We start from the raw sequence: 22,990 nt of genomic DNA on the forward strand, positions 1-22,990 counted from the left end.
TGTTTCCATGCCCAGTCAATGCAGCGACTCGCCCGTCCGTGGTCCCCCAGCAAGTCCTCATGGCTGGGTCGGCCTCGACGGAGGTGCGAAAGCACCTTTCTCCGACCGACGTATGAAAGGTGACCACCCTGCAATGCAGTTATGGAGGCTACCTGCAGAGGAATTTATTCGAGGAGCCAGACGTGCAGCCCACGGCCCCCGATCCCGAGGGTTCTCCACACCCACCCCTCCTCTAGCCCACTCCATCAGGCGACCCTCCCGCTCTAAGTAGAAGCTCGCGATGTTGGCAACAACCAGATCGTTACCAGTCCGAGGACTTTCGCAATTGAGATTAAACCGTGATAGAAGAAATGTGATAGCGCCGACAGGAATCGTCTGTTTTTTTGTCATCTCTCGGATAGGCAACCGCCAGTGCGTATATGGAGCGCGCAGTGGGCAAATAAACCAGTTCTTGTTCGTGAGCTGGCTGCTGTACACCTGCTCGTCACGCTGCACGCCTGCGCGCGGATCTCCCCGCACGGAACACATTTTTGTTTGTTTGTTTTTTATGAATTTCGTCTGTTATGTGAAAAGCTACCAGCACCACAGTCTTGAAGACCTTCTTATCCAGAGTACACTAAACCAAAACATTACCAACTGGAACTTGTCAAAACGTACACGCATGATTGTTTCTTCCACGGACAATAGCCCTGGGCACTCTGTATTTGCCCACTCACTTAGCTCTTCTTAGAATGGCCCCAACACCATGTAGGATCCTAACCTGAAAGCTAGAAATACCAAAAAAATTTCCCCGCATTTCCCCGAGGGGGAGAATGTGAAAGTGCGAATGCACGGTTGTCGGCCCGCTTGCGGCGCTTGCGCTCGGCCCCCGCAGCCCACCGCCTCGCCGCCTTCTCTTCCATCTCTTCCATCGGGTTTGTAGTATCACGTGTACACCACGCAGTTATCAAGCCGCTATAATGCCGCTGAGTCGCCAACGGACGCCGCTGACGACGTAGTTTGAATGCGTTAAAGATATAAGGCGCGTCAACACTGATATCACCGTCGCGTCCGTGGCTTGATCGGTAGAGCGTCGCGCTGCGGCCGCAAAGTCCGCGGATCGAAACCTGGCGCCGGATGCTGTTTCTTTATAGAGGAGCACTGCGGACGCCGACGCCGCCGCCGGCGGTGGATGGTTTGGGGTCGCTTATAAAGTGTATTCACACTTACAAGAGAACTGCAACTCTTCTAGATAGACGCCGAATGCTTTCCGTAGTATCCGCTGAGAGTTTAACGTGCGGATTAGGAGCAGATTTTTATAAAAAAATAATCGCGACTGTTTCTTCGCCGTTTATTAATGCCAAAATATTCCAGGTTTGGAGGGTTGCGTGGTCTGGAAGTAAAACATTATCCGATAACTGGGAGGCTACACTACAAAGGTTCAACTATGCTAGCAAGGCTCTTGGGGACACAACCAGCACTCCCTCACCAAAGAAGGATCTGGCCACACTGGCGTAGTAGTACGCACATCCCCCTCAAGAGTGACCAATCAACGTTTCAGCCCTCATTCCGCAGCAGGTGTACAACACCTGACCACAGCAGCGGTCACCCAAGCGATCCATGGGAGGTTGCTAAGAATTCTAGTCATCAAATGTAGTGCAGAAGAAACACACGTGAAGGAAAGAATACACACGGTCGAGCGTTACATTTTCTTCTGTGTGTTTCTTCTGCGATACATTTGATCACTATGACTTGCTAACTAGCCCAGTCTACAGCTTTACTTAGTGCTAAGAATCGATGGGTGCAGACAGGCTGCCTATCGAACTTGAGCTTGGCAACGTTCACCGCAACATCCCTCCCTAGCGAGGGTATCTTAGCTGTAATATTATAGGAACTCAAAGACGTTAGGGGGGATAGTATAGGGCTACGTGAGGTTAGAAGAACAGAAGAAGGCTGCATACAACTGACTATTGGGCATATTCTGTGCTATCGGGGCCCTCAAAAAAAGAAAAAGCATGGGGTAGGATTTTTGATCTACCGGGAAATAGCAGGAAATTTGGAGGAATTCTTCAGTGTTACGAAAGGGCGGAGTCATCGTGACCAAGCTTAACAAGCGGTACAGGTTAAAGATAATACAAGAGTATGCGCCAACAGCTAGCTACCAATATGAGGCCATATATAGTTTCTACGAAACCACACAGGCAGCAATGATTAAGGGTATCACACAGTTCACAACTGTTCTGGCAGACGGTCACGCAAATATAGGTGCAAAAAGAGAAGGATAAAAATCAGGGGGAACTTTTGGAATAGGCGCTCAGAATTGTCGATGTAATACACTTGTTGGATTAGCAGAGAGATGTAACCTCAAACTACAGAGCACCTTGTTCCGGAAACGCAAAAGACGAAAACGGAGTAAGAAAAGTTCTGACGGGATTACAAAAAATGAAATAACTTTATTTAGAGTGACACCCTAGGTATTGTGCAGTACGTGGAGGTACTAAGAAAGATTTCGTGCCATGGTAATAGGATAGTTAGGTGCATACTAAGGCTAAATCTCAAAAAAGAAAGAAGAAAGCTCGTAAAAAGCAAGAAAATCAGCGTCAAGTCATTAGGAGACAGGACGCAGGAATTTAAAATAACCCTTTGGAACAACTTTGCGTTTCGAAATTGTCAGAACTAGGGCAGTGTGTACACCCTAAATGATAACCTAACAACAGCAATCGTTGATTCAGCAGCTGGTAACACAGAAGCTACACGAAACAAGCAAACGAGACAATTAGCTATGCAAACAAATACATTTATTTCGCAGCGCCAGACGATGATATTGCCGAGCGCGGTGGATCAAAGTGAAGTAAAAGAGCAGTTTTAAATTGATAAATAGACGTAGGACAAATGACACTCCTGCGTACAACGTGGTGGTCATCCAGGAAACGTTATAACAAGGAGGAATCTTGAGGGCAACAAGAAGGAAGCTGGTTATTATCAAAGACAGAATGTTCGCACTTAGAGATGAACCGGGTAACATTACGCACAATATATAGAAGAACGATTCCACAACAGGCTATACGCCACCGATGCTGGAGCGAGATGAAGAATCGAGCCTACAAGCATTGCTTGCGATGCTCCACCAGCGCACAAAAGAATCGGAAAATACATTTAAGGGCACGGATAAAGGAAACGCAGCAGGCGCCGACAGCATAACCATAGAGCTTTTAAGAGGGCGGAGATATAATACTAGGAAAGCTTTCTCAATTTTGTGAGATTGTTTAAGGACATTAAGTGTACCGAGAGCCCGGAAACGTGCCCACATATACTTACTTCACAAGTAAGAAGATAACAAAGGTCTCAAGAACTGCAGAGCAATCAGCCTTCCGTCGGTTATATACACGCTGTTTACCAAGACAGTAGTTAGGCGCATAACCGCCATCCTAGACTTCAAAAACCGAGGTAACAGGCTCGGCTCAAAAAAGAATACTCTGCAATGGATCACATCCATGTCATCAAACGTGTGATAGCAAAATGCTGAGAGTACATTAAACCACTTTAAATGATATTTACAGACTATAAAAAACATTTCATTTGGTAAGCACCGCCACAGTGAGGATGCCCTAAAGGAACAAGAAATAGAGAAGACATACCTACGACTCCAACAAGGCATATATCAGGATTGCACGGGCAGAGTTACCCTTCACAAGCAAAGTAATGAAGTCCCGATGCGGAAGGGAGTGGGACAAGGAGCTACCACCTCACCAAAGTTGTTCATAGCATGTTTGGAAAGCGTATTTAGGAGGCTTGACTGGGAGAACTTAGGCTTACAGATAAACGGCAAATGCTTGAGCGGTTTAAAATTAGCGAACGACACAGTCTCACTCAGTAAATCTGCAGAGACACTTAAACACCTGATTGAGGAAGTACAGTCAGAGAGCTTTATTGTGGAGGTAAAGGTAAATATGAATAAATCGAAAGTGGTGGTAAATAACACTCTAAACTCGCAATTTTAGCCTTGGAGGCGAAACACTGGAACAACTAAAAGAAAACGACTACCTTAGCCAGATGGTCAGTGCGGACCCAAACCACGAGAAAGAAATTAGCCATAGAATGGGACTGGGACAGGGTTAATTCGTCAAGCACTCGCAAATAATAACAACTAAGGTGCCTGTATCCCTAAAAAGAAATGTAATCAATCAATGCGACCTGCCCGTAAAGACATACCGAGCGGAAACTTGGAGACAAACTTACCAATTTAAACAAGTCTTCGTCTGCCCAACGTGCAAGGGAACGAATAATTTTAAGAGTAATGCTCAAGGACAGAAACCGAGCTGCCCAGATTAGGGAACAATCTCGGATAGATGACATCATAGTTCAGGTTAAGAAACAGATGTAGACGTGGGCTTGCCATTAGGTACGAAAAACGGACAACAGGTGGACCACAAGAACCACAGAATGGACACCGAGAGACGCGACTGTAAGAAGAAGGCCATTAACTCTCTGGAGAGATTAAATAAGAAAATTCGGAGGCAAAGAATGGACTCGCGCAGCACTAGACTGACACAGCTTGAGGTCACTGGGGCGCCTACGTCCTGCAGTAGACCGAAATAAACTGTGAATGATGATGATGAGCTTATTTTGTCTGGCACAGACTGGCACAATTAAACCTCCTGTTTTCGCTAAACGTGAAGACGAGGCATTACATTATCTGACGTCTCCCACCGACACATCATAATCTGCTAAAGTGGAACAATTTGCTACTGGTGCTAATCAAAATGAAGAATCTAGCTCTCACACTGCGTGTAACAGCAACATCGCACTCATTCACAAACAGAACGTAGTGTCTTGCTCCCCCGTCACGTGTAACAGCAACAATATAGATATTTCCAAAAACATTATTGATAACCGAAAACGTTATCCTTGAACGAGGCCTCACTATATGCCCTAATAGCAACCATGTGAATGAATATGAGTTATACAAGGATCTAACCGAAATTTCTAGCAGAATGACACAACAGGATTTTTTTTCCTGATGAGCAAGACAATACCGATATCAACGACCAGGCACTCCGCACCAAACACTTTGACGCCAGGTGCGTGGCATCTCCAGAAGTCCATTTTCATCGAAAATTGGAATCAAACATATTATAAACGAGAAAGAAATCGAAGAAATGCAAAAAATTGTTGCCCTCAAAAGACGTCACTCCAAATAACTTAACAGCCAGTACGAACATAATCATTAAACCTGCAGACAAAGGAATTTTACACCTTAACAATAGAAAATTATAAACATGTGGCCTGTAGGAAGCGTCACAACCATGGCCACTACCTGCCTTTAGATCATGTTCCCAGCGAAGAATACAGTAAACGATCCTTCGCCTTCTCACAGATCTGCTGGCCAGTAAATCATAATGACAACACAACTAAACTTCATGAGACCAATGAACAAGCAAGTAGGACGTTTCTACCTCTGCCCCCCAATCCATAAAGTCTGCGCAGAAGTATTGTTCTAAACTGACCTTCCAGGCAGACGCTTAGTTTCTATCAACACCGCTAATGAAGCCTTATCTCTGTCTCTGCATCACCATTTGGCAGACATTCCGGTCTCTCTTTCTTTCCTTGTTCAGGACACCCCCACTTCCTCCGCATAATATACGAAGTAAACAATGGCGGGCAAATGCCAAATGACCCCCTTCTGGTCACGCTTGATACCTCTCCACTCTATACGAACATTCTCATTACCCAAAGAATAGAAGCTACATCAAATGCCTTAGCAGAAAACCGGCACCAACATGCGTTAAAAGTCTACATTACTTTACTAATAGTAGTTATATATAGACTTTCCAGTTCGACTCATCATACAACTCTTAGGTTTTTTGAGCCAGAATGCACTCCTTTCGCCCACCCTTACGCCAACATTTTGAATGGCTCATTTGAAGCCCTCCTCTAAATCCCTTTCCCCCTTAACTTCAAGGTTTAGCTTGGATACATAGATGACATTCGCAAAAATTAGGAGCGCGGCTGCACAGCAGTACAATGTTTTATTACGCATTTTTATTAATTGCTCCCGACCGGTTCCCACGCCAGTGCTCGGATAAACATGTTAACTTCCTAGACAGTACTGTTCTTCACAATGATAAACTGAAATTACATATGTATAGCAAACCAGTGGACGGTTAACAGTGCCTGGACTACACAAGCCATCAGCCACGACACTGTAAACAGTTTATAATTGTAGGAAAGCCTCCCAGACTAAGAAGAGTTTGCAGTGATAACATCGGCTATATAAAACACCTTTATGCCCACCTTGGAAAGCAGGAATCATCCGATCAGCTCGCAGGATATGGCTTAGAAAAAAGCACCCAAGCTAGAATGGGACGAAGTGCTCAAGTAACAACGTCCAAGGAAAGCGCCTGGTCACCAGCGTTATTACGAAAATTCTCAAACACGCTCCCTGACATAAACAACAAGCATCAGAAATACTGCCCCATTTTGCCAGTAATGACCTACTAAAAAGACGCTTCCGAAAGCCCCAAAAGTAACCTACAGAAGAAATAAAAACCTGGAAGATATTTTAGTGCATGCCACAATTAGTGCTTCCCAAGAAACAGTCGTAAGCCCATGCCTCCATCCTAGATGCAAGAGATGCAAACATCTGCAGACAGTGCATTGTAGGCACGCTGCCAGCCAACACATACCCAAGATTATTTCAAGTTTCTCGTGCAATTCTTCTAAAATTGTGTATACGCTAGAATTTTCCTTCTGTCAAAAGCGGTACGTTAGAGAAATGAGTGAGCCTATAAACTTTCGCCTGCATGGACATCAAGCCGACACTTTTAACACAGTCGCCATACCAGTCGCGCAACACTTGAACCAGCCGAACAACAATTTAGATTATCTCAAGTTTATATTCCGCTGTGAAAAAGCAACTCTCCAAGAGACAGGAATCACAGAGAATCCTACTCCATCCACCAATTGAATTGCCTTGAGCCGGCTAGGATCAATGCGTCTATAGGGAGCTTAGAAACACAACGGTAACTCAATCGGACAGAATATTCATGCCCTTACAAAAAGTGGGCAACTTGATTCGCAACAACCCTACCTGCACATCACCAAATCTGATACAATATTAGAATTGGCTTCGTTTTTTTCTCAGGTCTTGCACCTAGCCCTTAGCTATGTAGCACACACACTCGCCACCAAATCTGATACAATATTGGAATTGGCTTTTTTTTCTCTCAGGTCTTGCACCTAGCCCTTAGCTACGTAGCACACACACTCGCCACCGACATTCGGCAATTCACCTTACTGTCTTCTTTACAAACACACACACGCACATAAACACGCACATGGACACGCAGACGCACACGCACACACACACACACACACACACACACACACACAACAAGAAGCTCTTTAATTCTAACACAAAGCTTCCCGTGAACCATTCTTGGGGTCAACATTTTTAATATTTTATGAACACGGTACTTCCCACCTGGAATTCCTCAAACTATGACGGCTGTTTTTGTGTGCGTGTTTTCTCTCTTGCGCAAAGTTCAGTAACTTTCCAATGGCACTCGAAAAACGCCCATCTTGGTCCACGAGTTCCTAGAAGCCTCTTTTGAGGTTTCCAGCCCCACCGCAGCACAGCCCGAACCCCCCTCTCTGTTTCCCCCGGCCCTCTCCTAGTCTTCCCTCTTTTTGGCTTGCACGGTTTGGTCGCAATCATCACAACCCAGGTTCTCTCCCACTATTTCGCTCGTTTCAACCGACTGCTTACCCAATCTGCTTGTCTTCCGCCAGCCTCGCGGGAAACAACCGCCACCCTCTCTCCCCAACTAAGCCTATGATGAACGTTGATGCCTTGAGAAAAAACATGTTGCTTCACGTTGACGGATGACTGGGGCCGCTACTTCCTCCAATACTATATATATATCTATATATATATATATATATATATATATATATATATATATATATATATATATATATATATATATACAGAAAGAAATGCCGGCAGTCTACAACGCCAAAAAAGGCATAGGGGAAGGTTAGACTATTTTTTTACCGTTAGTGACGTTACATTATTATTAACTTTTATTAATTACGTGAGAAAGAAAGAAAGAAAAACACGCGCCCAGAGTGGGGACCAAACCCACGCCTTTCGATTAGATCTCGAATGCCTTACCAACTCGGCTATCTGGGCGACTGTGTTCTGCTTCACTTTCTGGGGTATTTATATTTACACTGTATCTGACGCTTGAGGGTGGTAGCCAGCGCCACTTCAGACTACACGGGGAGAATAAGAGGTAGCATACGAGGGTTTCCCGCCAGTTGACCGCTCATGACAGGCTGTAGACGTTCGCGTCATGCCCCGGGGGTTGAAAAAGAAGGTCCCCTTCTCCCCGTGTAATATATATATATATATATATATATATATATACAGAAAGATAGGCCAGCAGTCTACAACGCCAAAGGAGGCATAGGGGTGTGGTTAGGCTGTTTTCTTTTTCACTATGGTTAATTAAGTAAACATTTTTTTAAATTATAGAGAAGAAAGAAAGAAAGAAAAACACGCGCCCAGAGTGGGGACCGAACCCACGCCTTTCGATTACATGTCGAATGCCTTACCAATTCGGCTATCTGGGCGACTGTGTTCTCCTTCACTTTCTGGGCTATATATATTTACTAGAAGTGTATCTGACGCTTGAGGGTGGTAGCCAGCGCCACTCTGACTACACGGGGAGAAGGGAACATTCTTTTCAACCCCCGGGGCGTGACTCGAGCGTCTACAGCCTGTCATGAGCGGGTTACTGGCGGGAAGCCCTCTTATGCTACCTAGGCATCAAGGCTGCCAGAACCGAGACCCTCGCTAGGCTTTCGCAGAATAATATAGTAAGGAAATGAGGGGCTCGGTGAGGAAATACAGAAAGATAGGCCAGCAGTCTACAACGCCAAAGGAGGCAGAGGGGTGTGGTTAGGCTCTTTTCTTTTTCACTACGGTTAATTAAGTAAACTTTTTTTTAAATTATACAGAAGAAAGAAAGAAAAACACGCACTCAGAGTGGGGACCGAACCCACGCCTTTCGATTACATGTCGAATGCCTCACCAATTCGGCTATCTGGGCGAGTGTGTTCTCCTTCACTTTCTGGGCTATTTATATTTACTAGAAGTGTATCTGACGCTTGAGGGTGGTAGCCAGTGCCACTCTGGCTACACGGGGAGAAGGGAACCTTCTTTTCAACCCTTGGGGCGTGACTCGAGCGTCTACAGCCTGTCATGAGCGGGTTACTGGCGGGAAGCCCTCTTATGCTACCTAGGCATCAAGGCTGCCAGTACCGAGACCCTCGCTAGGCTTTCGCAGAATAATATAGTAAGGAAATGAGGGGCTCGGTGAGGAAATACAGAAAGATAGGCCAGCAGTCTACAACGCCAAAGGAGGCATAGGGGTGTGGTTAGGCTCTTTTCTTTTTCACTACGGGTAATTAAGTAAACATTTTTTTAAATTATACAGAAGAAAGAAAGAAAGAAAAACACGCGCCCAGAGTGGGGACCGAACCCACGCCTTTCGATTACATGTCGAATGCCTTACCAATTCGGCTATCTGGGCGACTGTGTTCTCGTTCACTTTCTAGGCTATTTATATTTACTAGAAGTGTATCTGACGCTTGAGGGTGGTAGCCAGCGCCACTCTGACTACACGGGGAGAAGGGAACCTTCTTTTCAACCCCCGGGGCGTGACTCGAGCGTCTACAGCCTGTCATGAGCGGGTTACTGGCGGGAAGCCCTCTTATGCTACTTAGGCATCAAGGCTGCCAGAACCGAGACCCTCGCTAAGCGTTCGCAGAATAATTTTGTAAGGAAAGGAGGGGCTCGGTGAGGAAATACAGAAAGATAGGCCAGCAGTCTACAATGCCAAAGGAGGCATAGGGGTGTGGTTAGGCTCTCTTCTTTTTCACTACGGGTAATTAAGTAAACATTTTTTTAAAATTATACAGAAGAAAGAAAGAAAGAAAAACACGCACCCAGAGTGGGGACCGAACCCACGCCTTTCGATTACATGTCGAATGCCTTACCAATTCGGCTATGTGGGCGACTGTGTTCTCCTTCACTTTCTGGGCTATTTATATTTACTATAAGTGTATCTGACGCTTGAGGGTGATAGCCAGCGCCACTCTGACTACACGGGGAGAAGGGAACCTTCTTTTCAACCCCCAGGGCGTGACTCGAGCGTCTACAGCCTGTCATGAGCGGGTTACTCTCGTGTTTTTCTTTCTTTCTTTCTTCTGTATAATTTAAAAAAAATGTTTACTTAATTACCCGTAGTGAAAAAGAAAAGAGCTTAATCACACCCCTATGCCTCCTTTGGCGTTGTAGACTGCTGGCCTATCTTTCTGTATTTCCTCACCGAGCCCCTCATTTCCTTACTATATTATTCTGCGAAAGCCCAGCGAGGGTCTCGGTTCTGGCAGCCTTGATGCCTAGGTAGCATAAGAGGGCTTCCCGCCAGTAACCCGCTCATGACAGGCTGTAGACGCTCGAGTCACGCCCCGGGGGTTGAAAAGAATGTCCCCTTCACCCCGAGTAGTCCGAGTGGCGCTGGCTGCCACCCCCAAGCGCAGGAAACAAAAATAGCTTAACATAAATACCCGAGAAAGTGCTGCGGAAACAGCCACGCCGGTAGCGTAGTGGTTATCGCACCAGACCGGTATTCTGGAGGTCGTGGGTTCGGATCCCACCTGGCGGGCATTTTTTCAACAATTTCTTTTCGACTCAAAAAATTCTTCATATCTTTCTATGACCCACCACAACCTTCCCTTTGCTTTCCGAGGTTTTCTTGACTGCCAACCCCTATTTTCTGTCTTATGTCACGGAGCCCCTCATTTCCCATTTTCTGATTCGCTATATATACATATATATATGCATAGATATCTAATATTGGACTTTATTAGCAGGCTTCCAGAATGTAGTAACCAGGTTTGGTTGAGCCAGAGTGCAAACTAGCCCAGGATTCTCTAGCGCACGCCTTGGGAACGCGCGTCTTCGGTGGGGCTGCTCGAATGAGTGTGCATTGCACAAGTACTAAACTGGAGATTGACGACACTTGAAAGACTGCCTCTGTTTCAATTGAGCCTCTGTCTCATTATCGTCAAAAATTTTCATTTTTGACGATAATGATACTTTCGTCAAAAATGAAAATTTTACATGTTCAGAGGGTGTCGCGGATGACTAAACCCCCAGGAAAACGGAGATGAAAACAAACGACACAAGCAAGCGGGTTGTTTCTGTGCTTTTAGCCGCCTACATTGTGTTAACCAATGTAATCGCAAACAGAATACTCCCTTAGGTTTTAGTCAACCTAATGAACACATACAGTTTCGTAAAGGGTATTCAACAATAGACCATACCACCGCTATCAATCAGGTGACAGAGAAATGCGCGGACTATACTCAACCCCCTATATAACGTTCATATTTTATAACAAAGCATTGGTCTCAGCAGTCATGCACGCATTGCGGAATCAAGTGGTAGACGAGCCCTACGCAAGAATACTGAAGGACATATACAAAGGCTCCTCCTTTACCATGTTCCTCCAAAGGGGAAGAGTAAGATACCTATGGAGAACATAAGTTATGTGTACGCAAAGGGTAACGGGACGCAAAAACTTTTTATAGGCGAGATTTCGCCCTCAGAGAGAAGGATGTCAAAAAGTGCGCCACGACGCCTCCAGAGAAGATCCTACTTACTGATGCGGGCTCTCTCGTTTTGATATGAACACCGTCCATACACCCTTTGGAATATGCCTTTCGAGCACATTCCAATCAAAAAACGAAAGACCCCACCGAGTGGTCGAGAAAAGTTCACGGTGAATTCCGTCGTTCAGCCGGTCACTCCTCCTACAGATCGTCGTCGCCGAGGCCGCGAGACAGTTCATGTTCAGAGCCATAGCAATATTATCATTCGCTCATTCTCATTTTTTTCGGGAGGTAAGGCAACACAAGAGTGTGTGCTCAATCGAGACAGAAGCAGGCTTTCAAGTGTCGTCAATCTTCAGTTTGGTACTTTAGCAATGCACACTCATTCGAGCAGCCCCACCGAAAACGCGCTTTCCCAAAGCGTGCACTAAATGTCGTGGGCTAGTTTGGACTCTGGCTCAACCAAACATGGTTACTACATTCTGGAAGCATGCTAATAAAGTCCAATAACATATATATATATATATATATATATATATATATATATATATATATATATATATATATATATAAATATATATATAGATATATATATAAATATATATATATATATATATATATATATATATATATATATATGTACATGTATATATATAAATACAGGAAAAGAAAGACTTAAGGGTTACGAACGAACATGTATTAACGGTTCGGCTTGCCCCAAGCCGCAACGTTAATACATGTTCGGTCGTTACCTTTTAGTCTTGTCTTTTGCTGTACATTTTTACCGGCCCCATTGCACTTTATTCATACGCTATATATATATATATATATATATATATATATATATATATATATATATATATATATATATATAAATATATATATATATATATATATATATATATATATATATATATATATATATATATATATATATATATATAGCGAATCAGAAAATGGGAAATGAGGGGCTCCGTGAAATAAGACAGAAAATAAGGGTTGGCCGTCAAGAAAACCTCGGAAAACAAAGCGGAGGTTGTGGTGAGTCATAGAAATAGGTGAAAAATTTTTTTATTCGAAAAGAAAGTGGTGAAAAAATGCCCGCCGGGTTGGATCCGAACCCACGACCTCCAGAATACCGGTCTGGTGCGATGACCACTACGCTACCAGCGGGGCTATTTTCCCAGCACTTTCTCGGGTATTTATGTTAAGGTATTTTTGTTTCCTGCACTTGGGGGTGGTAGCCAGCGCCACTCGGACTACTCGGGGTGAAGGGGACCTTATTTTAAGTGCGAACGCACTTTATAAGCGACCCCGAACCTTCCGCCGTCCGCATAGCAACAGCTGCGGGTGCGCGCGCTTTTCGTCTTCCTTAGCAACGGGGGGAGATGTGCGCGCGCTGCCTGGCCGCTGACATGGCACATACCCACGTGGGAGATTGGCCAGGAATAAGTGCGAATGCACTTCTGGCCCCACGTGACTGCGCGCGCTCCGCCACCTCACCGCGGTTTGCGCGGGCGCGCGCCACTCCCCGCACCACTCTCCGAATGCAACCGAATGCGCGCAACCGAATGGAAGCAACAACGCAACCGAATGCGAGCACTGCACGCGTCGTTGAAGATACCGCAGCGGTTGAAGACAAGGCAGTGCGGCGAAGGGCCCGTGAAGCCGAGCGCAAGCGGGCGAAGCGGGCTGCGGATCCCGAACTCCGCGCTCGGGAGGCCGAAGGGAGACGTAAGCGGCGCATCGCCTGCGGTGATGAAGGCCGGCAGCGAGACGCCGAACGAAAGCGTCGATCCCGCGCCGTGGCTGCGTGCGCCCGCGCCGGCTCCCGCACCGCTCCTCACGCCGTGACGTCACACTCCCACGTGACCGCGCGCTGGCGCCTTTGCGTCTGCTCCCCCTCTCCTCGCGCCGTGACGTCACATGCTCTACAGCTGGCGCGCCTCTCCCCCCGTTAGGTTTGCACTCACCCTTGGCGCGCGCCTCTCCCCTCGCCTGACAGCTCCCCTTCGCCGGTACTGCGCCTCTCAAGGCGATGGCACAATTACTACGCCGTGTACTCCAGGCGCAAGAAATGCATTCGCACTTCCTCACGATTCCCTTCGGGGAGGTGGGGGCAATTTTTTAACCCCCGGGCCATGACTCGTGTGTCTACGGCATGTCGAGAGTGGTCGACCAGCGTTGAACCCTCTTAAGCTCCCTTTGGCACCAAGACTGCCAGAACAGAGGCCCTCGCTGTTCTGGCAGTCTCGCACCAGACCGGTATTTTGGAGGTCGTGGGTTCAGATCCCACCCGGCGGGCATTTTTTCACCACTTTCTTTTCGACTCAAAAAATTCTTCACCTCTTTCTATGACTCACCACAACCTCCCCTTTGCTTTCCGAGGTTTTCTTGACTGCCAACCCTTATTTTCTATATATACGAGATTTAATCGAAAGGCGTGGGTTCGGTCCCCACTCTGGGCGCGGGTTTTACTTTCTTTCTTTCCTTGTTACGTAACTTAAACAAAGTTAACCTCACCAACCACCGTGAAAAATAGCCTAATCATTCCCCTATCCTTCCATTGGCGTTGAAGACTGCCGACCTATGTTTCCGCATTTTCCTCAACGAGCCCCTCATTTCGTAGCCGTAACCATAATATGCGAAAGCTTGGTAAGGGTCTCGGACCTGGACGCCTTGATGCCAAGGTAGTATAAGAAGGTTTTCCGCCAGTTGCCCGCTCCTGAAAGCCTGTAGACGTTCGAGTACGGCCCCGCGGGTTGAAAACAAGGTCCCCTTCTCCCCGTATAGTCAGAGTGGCGCTGGCTACCACCCTTAAGCGTCAGATACAGTTGTATTAAATATAAATACCCAGAAAGTGAAGGATCACTCAGTCGCCCAGATAGCAGAATCGGTAAGGCATTCGATATCTAATCGAAAGGCGTGGGTTCGGTCCTCACTCCGGGCGCGTGTTTTTCTTTCTTTCTTTCTTTGTTAGGTAACTTTAAAAAAAGTTAACCTCACTAACTGTCGTAAAAAATAGCCTAATCATTCCCCTGTGCTTCCTTAGGCATTGAAGAATGCCGACCTATCTTTCTGTATTTTCCTCAACGAGCCCCTCATTTTCAAACCATATTATGCGAAAGCTTATCGAGAGTCTCGGATCTCTGAAGAAAGGGAGTCCTCTCCCTGAAACGTCAGTAAACTTATTTTTATTTTTTAAGTCTTTCTCGTTTGTCTCTGTCTCTACTAACCTTATTTTTTTCGCGCTCTGTGTGAGTTTTTATCTTTTCAGTATATATATATATATATATATATATATATATATATATATATATATATATATATATATATATAGATAGATAGATAGATAGACACAGAGAAAGAGAGAGAGAGATCATCAAGTACACGTGAAGTTTAAAGCCACGATGATAGGGTGTACTATCGGAGCACGACGATTGCCCAAGCACAGTAGATTGTACCAGGACTGTATACTATGCTGGTGCTCATACATATCCCTCATCCTCAAAAGGATCACCTTCTGCTGTCGAGGTTGTGTCAGACCGCTGGACATGTGGTTTGAGCCGTGAAACGGCGATAATTCCTGTTCTACGTCAGCGACGATTTGTAACGCACTGTTTGGAGCCACGCGACTGTTTACAGAGGACGTTTCCTTGAGCATTGTATACAGTCCGACATACCTGTATGTCGCGGCTACTGTACAGATGTCTAGAGAACTCCTCGCCTACTATTTTTCTTATACTTCGATTTGTGTTTGCAATGCCGTGCTTCTCTTTAAGTGCATATATTTCATTTTTCTCTGTGGCTAGGGGCCTCTTCACGGCTTTTAAGGTGCCTTCCTTCTTTACAGCATGCGCCATCCTCTCCATATTATACTTCCGTATTTCAGCTAGCTTACGCCTATGGAATAATTCAGAAAGCTCCGCTTGTTCTTTTCTGTCAGTAGGGTAGATATTGCCATGTTTGTTGCTGGCTGCCGTCGGCGGCCATGTCTACGCCGCTGGCATGGGAGACTGGAAAACCACCCTAGTGCTCTCGTCTTCAACATATTCGACGTGTCCCGCTTTGCTTTAGAGCCAGTTGCTTAACCCCAACACTACCGATGGGCGATGCTCTACCAGGGTTGTAGAGAAGAGCTGAGTCGCGCTAATCGCTGCAACCGCGTGACCGCGCCGAACCCTGCAGCCCAAGTGTAACCTCCGTGATGGCACATTCCAAGAGCTCGCTGTCCTCGGGCGCTGATGTGGCGGTACCATTTAGTGAGGCGGAAGAGAAACTCGCCCTAATTGCTGTTGTCCTACCACTGTCGTCGAAGACCCGCACTACTTTGGCCTCGCCGTCATTAAAAAGGGCCTCAGGCGCGTCGTTTTCTACTCGCGTACACAGTCGGCATCTAAGGAGGTTGAAATTCTAAAGAGCTAAACTTGAGTCGTAAGCAAAAGAACCTTCTATGGCTTGCGGCTTCTCGCACTGCGAATGACATCCCCAACATCATCTTCCGCTCGAATAGCGTTTACAAGAACAATTACAACAATATCAAACGTTGGCTACTATGGTGATTTTGGCAAAGCCCCGTCAAAGAGGTCTGCCGCGTAAAGTTGTCAGGGTACTAAAACACTGGAACACTCGTTTTCTAACGCCTCGTGCTAGAACGTTTGTGCTTCAAAGACGCGAGACAATTACAGTGACGCTGTATTCTTTTACCCTCCTAAGGTTTGCGTTTGCGTGGGCATGACAAAGCAGCGAGCAAGCCGAAAATCGAAGCCACAAAGGCCAACAGTTGCTCTCAACGTCGATATAACCATTTACCCTTTTTCAGTCTGTTTCGTAAGTAATTTTGAAATTGTGTAGCTGTTTCAGTGGCATTGTAGGGCTACGTAGAAATTCTTTTGGGTATTTTACGGGCAACACTTAGCGCGAAAGCCAATTTGATAAATACAACAATCCAATACCACTGACGAACCGGTTAAAGAACCTATTTACTCCGTGTACAAAATTCGCAGCATAGGTTTTGGTGATGTCAACTCTGAGCCTTCCTTTTAAAGGTTTCTGCTGGATACATATAACGCAAACACAACTTCGATACCTGAACGGGTGAGTGACATGTTCATAAATGCAAAACCACCATATCCCTCTTTTCCTATTAAGGGTGGCATTGCCTAAAATCTAGGAAGAAAAATTTATGAATGTATTTTATAAAGTTCACGTCTCGATCGGTCCGTCTCTACATCAGCCAGGCAGCATCAATAACCATGTTGAATTCTCCAGGGAACCCACGTGGGTAACGCGCTACTATGCGACTTTTACGAAAGATACTGCTGCAGTATCTATATACGGATAGTACTGAACCTATTCCTGTTCTTGATAGTGAGCTTTTTAGAGGCATTAGATGTTACAAAAGCTATGAATATACTAGTCGTTCTCTAAGGTGCAGCGATAAATATTAGCTCCGGACACCCCAGCTCAATTTGATGCCTAGTTTTTTCCAGCGAATCAGCAATTCTGCACCCACGCTCTCTAACTCTCACAAGGCTGCTTTTGCGCAGTCATCATCATCATCATCACCAGCCTATCTGCGCCGACTGCAGGGCAAAGGCCTCTCCCACTATTCTCCAATTATCCTTGTTCTTTGTGAACAGTGACGAATTTTTTCCTGCAAACTTCTCGATCTCATCTGCCCATCTAAATTTCTGCCGCCCCCTCCTAGGCTTGCCTTCTCTAGGGATCCACTTTGTTACCCTTAATGACCAACGGTTATGTTGCCTTTGCATTACATACCCTGCCCAAGAACATTTCTTCTTCTTATTTCTAATAGTATGTATGTCCTTAACACGCGTTTGTTATCCTGACTCACTCTGCTCTCTTTTTGTCCCTTAATGTTACACCTATGATTTTCCCCTCAATTTACCTCTGAGTCGTTGTCAATTTAGGTTGAACCCTCTTAGTGAGCCTCCAAGTTTCAGCCCAGTAGGTGTGTACCGGTAAGATGCAGCGGTCATACACTTTCGTTTTCGGGGACAATACTAGGCTGCTATTCATTATCTTAAAATGTCTGCCGTATGCACTCCACCCCATTGTGATCCTTATAATTATCTCTGCCTCATGGTTGGGATCTGGGATTACAACTTGGCCTAATAGATATATTATTTTACCACTTTCACTACCTCGCCCCCTATCCCAAACTGCTTTGCTTTCCCAAGGTATTGATCATTAGTTTAGTTTTCTGCATATTATATTCAGGCCCACGGTTCTACTCTGTTCGTCTAGTGTGGAAAGCATGCTTTACAATTCGTACCCCGAGTTTCTTAGCTAGGCAACGTCATCAGCAAATCTGAGGTTACTGAGTTATTCTCCATTAGCCCTTACTCCCCCCGGTTTCCACTTCAACGTTCTGAATACTCCTTGTAAACATGCTGTGAATAACAATAAAGAGATTTGTCTCTTTGTGGGACGCCCTTCCTTAAAGGTATTTTACTACTCTCCCTAAGAAGGATGATGGTAGCTGTGGACCCTTTGTAGATATTCTCTAGTATTTTTACATTATTCTCACGTACCCCTTCGTTCCGAAATGCCTGAATAACTGCTAGGTTTTCGGCAGAGTCAAGTGCTTTCTTATATTCTATGAAGGCTAAATATAGCAGTTCAGTATACTCAGCGCACTTATCTGTCACCTGAGTGATCGCGTAAATACGATTCGCTGTTGAATAACCTTTACGGAACACTGCTTGTTCTTTAGGTTGAATGAAATCTAAGGTTGCAGAAATTCTGTTAGCGATTAACTTGGTAAGTATCTTGTAGAAGACTGACTGTAAACTGATCGGCCTGTAATTTTTTAAGTCCTTGCCACCTTTCTTATGGATTAGGATTATGATCGCGTTCTTCGAAGATTCCGGTGCACTGCGGTAAACAGGCATTGCATGTACAGGTTTGCCAGTTTTTCAAGTACAATCTCTCCGCTATTCTTCAAGAGGTCTGCGGTTATCTGATTCTCACCAGGTGCTTTGCCCACTTTCATTTCTTCCAAAGCCTTCTTTATTTCTTCTGTCGTTACTGGCGGGACGTCTTTCTCCTCTGAACTACTTTCTCGTTCGGCATTATTCTGGATGTCCCGGCTACTGTACAGATCCCTATAGGACTCCTCGGCCACTGTGACTGCTTTACCACTTTTTGTGATGACATTGCTTTGCTTATATTTAGGTGCATACATATGATTTTTCCCTACGCCAAGCCGCCTCTTCACTGCGTTCAGGCTACCTCCGTTCTTTACAGCGTATTCCATCCTCTCCATAAAATAATTCCGTATGTCAGCTGTCTTCCGCTTATTTATTAACTTCGAAGCCTCCGCTAATTCTATTCTGTCGGCTGGGGCGGAGATTGTCATGGTTTGCCTGTTGCCTAATTACATCTTTTGTCTCCTGGGAATGTTTACCAGTATCTTGTCTAGCCATTGTGCCTCCGACTTCTAATGCACAGTCCGTGATTATCTGTGTAGAGTTGTCGGTGGCTTCCTCTGCGGCAAGCTCGGCTTCCTCGGTAAGAGCTGAATATCGGTTCTGGAGCGCGAGCCTTAATTCTTGTACTTTACGCCTTACTGTTAGCTCATTATTCGGCTTCTTTCGTAATAGCTTGTTACGGTCAGTCCTGAAATCGAGCTTAATTCGAGATCTTACCATACGATGGTATCTACACCTTACCCTTCCGAGCACTTCCACATCCTTCATGACGCCAGGGTTATCGCATAATATGAAGTCTATTAATTTTTTATGGTCCCCATTGGGCCTCCACCGCGTCTACTTCTGGCTTTCCCGTTTACCGAAGCAGGTAATCATTATGCGTTGATTATTGCGTTCTGCAAACTCAACTAGTAGGTCCCGATGCTACTTCTACAGCCCAGACCCTAGTTCCCAACTGCCTTGTCTCCAGCCTGATAATTGCCTACATAAGCATTGGAGTCCGCCATAACTACGGTATACTGTGTTTTTACTTCAGCTATTGCCGATTCCACATCTTCATAGAAGCGTTCCACTACCTAGTCGTCATGGATGGATGTGGGGGCATAGCCTTTTACCACCTTGAGCTTGTACCCCTTATTGAGCCTACTTACAAAACCTGCTGCCCTTTCGTTAATGCTATATATTCTTCTATATGACCAGACATGCTTTTATTCACTAGAAATCCCACTCCCATGTCTCTTCTGTCTTCTAGACCACGGTAAAATAGAACGTGTTTATTTTTCAGCACTGTAAAGGCTTCACCTGTTCTCCTAACCCCACTAAGCCCTATGACTTCCCATTTGATGCCCTCTAATTTCTCGAACAACACCTCTAGACTCGCTTCACTAGATAAGGTTCTTGTGTTAAACGTTGCCAGGTTCCGATTGCAATGGCGGCCTTTCCGGGACCAGGTATTCTTAGCCCCCTCTGCTGCGTCACAGGTCTGACCGCCGCCGTGGTCCGTTGCTCCGCAGCCAGTGGCGACTGAGGGTTGTGGGTAATTGGCGTATTGATGGTAGGTTGTGGCCGTTACTACACTAGTGCGGCCAGTCCTGCTCTGGTGAGGGAGAGCGTTACCTGCAATGTTCGCCGGGGTCAGGCTGCACTCCAAGGCCGAACTGCACATCCATAATTTCTCAGGGAGCCTGAGAAATGGCTAGGACATCCCAGGAAGGTGGCAGGCGTGCACATTACCCACTCCCGGCAAGTGGAGGTGGTGACGCAAAATTACAATACGGGTCTCTTTTGAGGCCATGTATTTGAAATGAGTACACAATAAATTATTTAACGACGACCAATTGGAGGGCAAGTCCGGTGCCAGCAGTCTCGGTAATTTCAGCCCCAATAGCGTATACTAAAGCTGCTGCGGTTAAAATGCTCGTAGTTGAATCTACGAGCGATTAGTGCATCTATCCGATGCGACGGCTTCGACTGAACATCATTCCGGTCGTTTTTTGGTGCACTTCATTGTGTGCCTCGAAATGGCCGGTGCTTTTACTTTGAAAAAATTAGAGTGCTCAACGCAGGCTAGATTCATGAATAAACTTGAAAGGAATAATAGAAGAATACCTCGTTTCTGTCGGTTTTTGGAATACGACGTAATGATTCACAGGGACCGATGGGGCATTCCTGTTGCGGCGCTAGAGGTGAAATTCTTGGACCGTCGCAAGACGAACTACTGCGACAGCATTTGCGAGAATGTTTTCTTTGATCAAGAACGAAAGTTAAATGTTCGAAGGCGATCCGATACCGCCATGGTTTTAAACATAAACGATGTCAACCAGCGATCCACCTGAGATACTCAAATGACTCGGGGGGCAGCTACCGGGAAACCAGAGTATTTGGGTTCCGGGGAAAGTATGGTTGCAAAGCTGAAACTCAAACAATTGACAGAAGCGTACCAGCAGGAGTGGAGCCTGCGGCATAATTTGACTCAACACGGGAAAACGTACCCAGCGCGGACGCTGGGAGTTTGAGAGATTGAGAGCTCTTTCTTGATTCGGGGGATGATGGTGCATTGCCGTTCTTAGTTGGAGGAGCGATTTGTCTGGTTAATTCCGATAACGAACGAGAAGCTAGCCTGTTAAATAGGTGCGGGGTTTCCAGCACCTTAAAACCTTCTCAGAGGGACAAGCAGCTCCTAGCCGAACGAAACAGAGCAAAAACAGGTCTGTGATGCCCTTAGATGTCCGAGGCCGCACGCGCACCACACTGAAGGAGGCAGCGTGTTTTTCCCCTGCCTGAAAGGACTGTGTACCCGTGGAACTTCCCTCGTGATTGGGATAGGGGCTTGCAAGTTTGTGCAGTATAAGTGTAATTTCAAATACAGAAACTACAAAAATAAATCCAAACTAGGGAACATAATCTGGGAAAGATTGGAGTAGGGCGAAAAATATACCTGCGCGCAGGATCAGTGCAAACTTATCAAGTGCAGGTGTCTCGTTTTTCTGACCCAAAGTATCTGACTTACGCAGCCGAACATCTTTAGAAAAGTATTACGTCATTTTTAGTAAGATGCAACCGCGCGACGCAATTTATTAATCAAAAGCGTTGAGCATTTGTGAGCCCGAACAGCTAATTATTCAGCGGTAGCCATTCTGCTTTATATTGGTCTCCTATTTTGCAGGGTTGGCAGCGAGTGTCGCATTGTACACGAGAGAATTGGATGGGCTGCATTCTGAAATACAAAGACAGGACTCCCTGCAAAGTAAGCCCGTAACAATCTTTTGTTCAATTCACACGATCCCTATAAGACATGGATATTCAAAATAGTTATGGTTACTACCCACAATATGCCTCTGATTGGTCCCAGCGCTTGAACAGCAAAACAGGTATTTCTCTGTTTGTTTCACGTACGGAGGCCGAAGTATAGAGGAAGCAGCCAGATACGCAATAAACAAGAATGTTCTAGTTGATTGTGATACATTTTTTATAGAAAGAGAGATACAAAAGACATTCTTCTGGAAATATATATATTTACTCAATAAATGTTTGACAAACTCAATCAATATTTGAGTTTGTCCAGTTTTATGCGTGATTTTTTCCTGAAATTGGGACGACATAGTACTGGGGTTCGATTGTACTGCTCATCGTTTCACAAACAGGAATAATCTGACTGCATGGAGGTGGTGCATGGGGGTTCCTCTGAAACACGTATAATAAGACAAATAAAAAGTGTAAAGCACAATTTTTGAATGTGTGCGTTCCTTTCAAGGGTTTATTTTTTCCGCAAGGTTTATATCGGTGTTCTCATGTAGACATCCCGATGTGATTTTTATCTATGGTGAGATAATCTTTATCAAAAATATTCTGCGGCCACACAACTCCAGGTGGTAGGTTCGTGTACGGTTTCGCCGTGTATGTTGAGGCTACAACCGAAAAAATAAACATCTTCATTTTTTTTATTATCTTGTTTGTTCTCTTTGCAATCATCCTAAATGAAAAATAGAAGAAGGACGAGCTTTCGTTCGGCCAGCAACGTGTGCACGGCTGCTTTTTCTGGCAACAGAAATTATATGGACTGCTGATCATGCACCAGATAAAATGGAAATATCGCAAGCACCCCAAAAGCTGAAACTTACGGCTTCGTATTCTCCCAACACTTAATAATGGCGTCGTTTGGAGGGCAAGCATTCTTAATATCAGCGAAACACCATAAGAAAATTTCATTCAAAGAAAAAGAGTACAGTTTAAAAAAGCCCGAAACCGTATCTCGGCAAACGAATTCGTTCGCAAAGTAGACTACCATGCTATGAAGTCTGTATAGTCAATCGGGCATAAATAAACAACCAACCAGTTAACGGACAACTGTCTCAATCATTGAGCTAGGA

The 22,990-nt window shown here is 45.4% G+C and overlaps 1 pseudogene; it reads left to right on the top strand.

The window, feature by feature from the left end:
- The first annotated feature begins 20,234 nt into the window (after positions 1-20,234).
- Positions 20,235-21,576, top strand: LOC144140135 (small subunit ribosomal RNA; annotated as a pseudogene).
- The last annotated feature ends 1,414 nt before the right edge of the window (positions 21,577-22,990 follow it).

Source organism: Haemaphysalis longicornis, unplaced genomic scaffold (assembly GCF_048455015.1).
Source record: "Haemaphysalis longicornis isolate Haplotype H1 unplaced genomic scaffold, Haemaphysalis longicornis Haplotype H1 scaffold_5, whole genome shotgun sequence".
Classification (NCBI taxonomy): Eukaryota; Metazoa; Arthropoda; class Arachnida; order Ixodida; family Ixodidae; genus Haemaphysalis; species Haemaphysalis longicornis.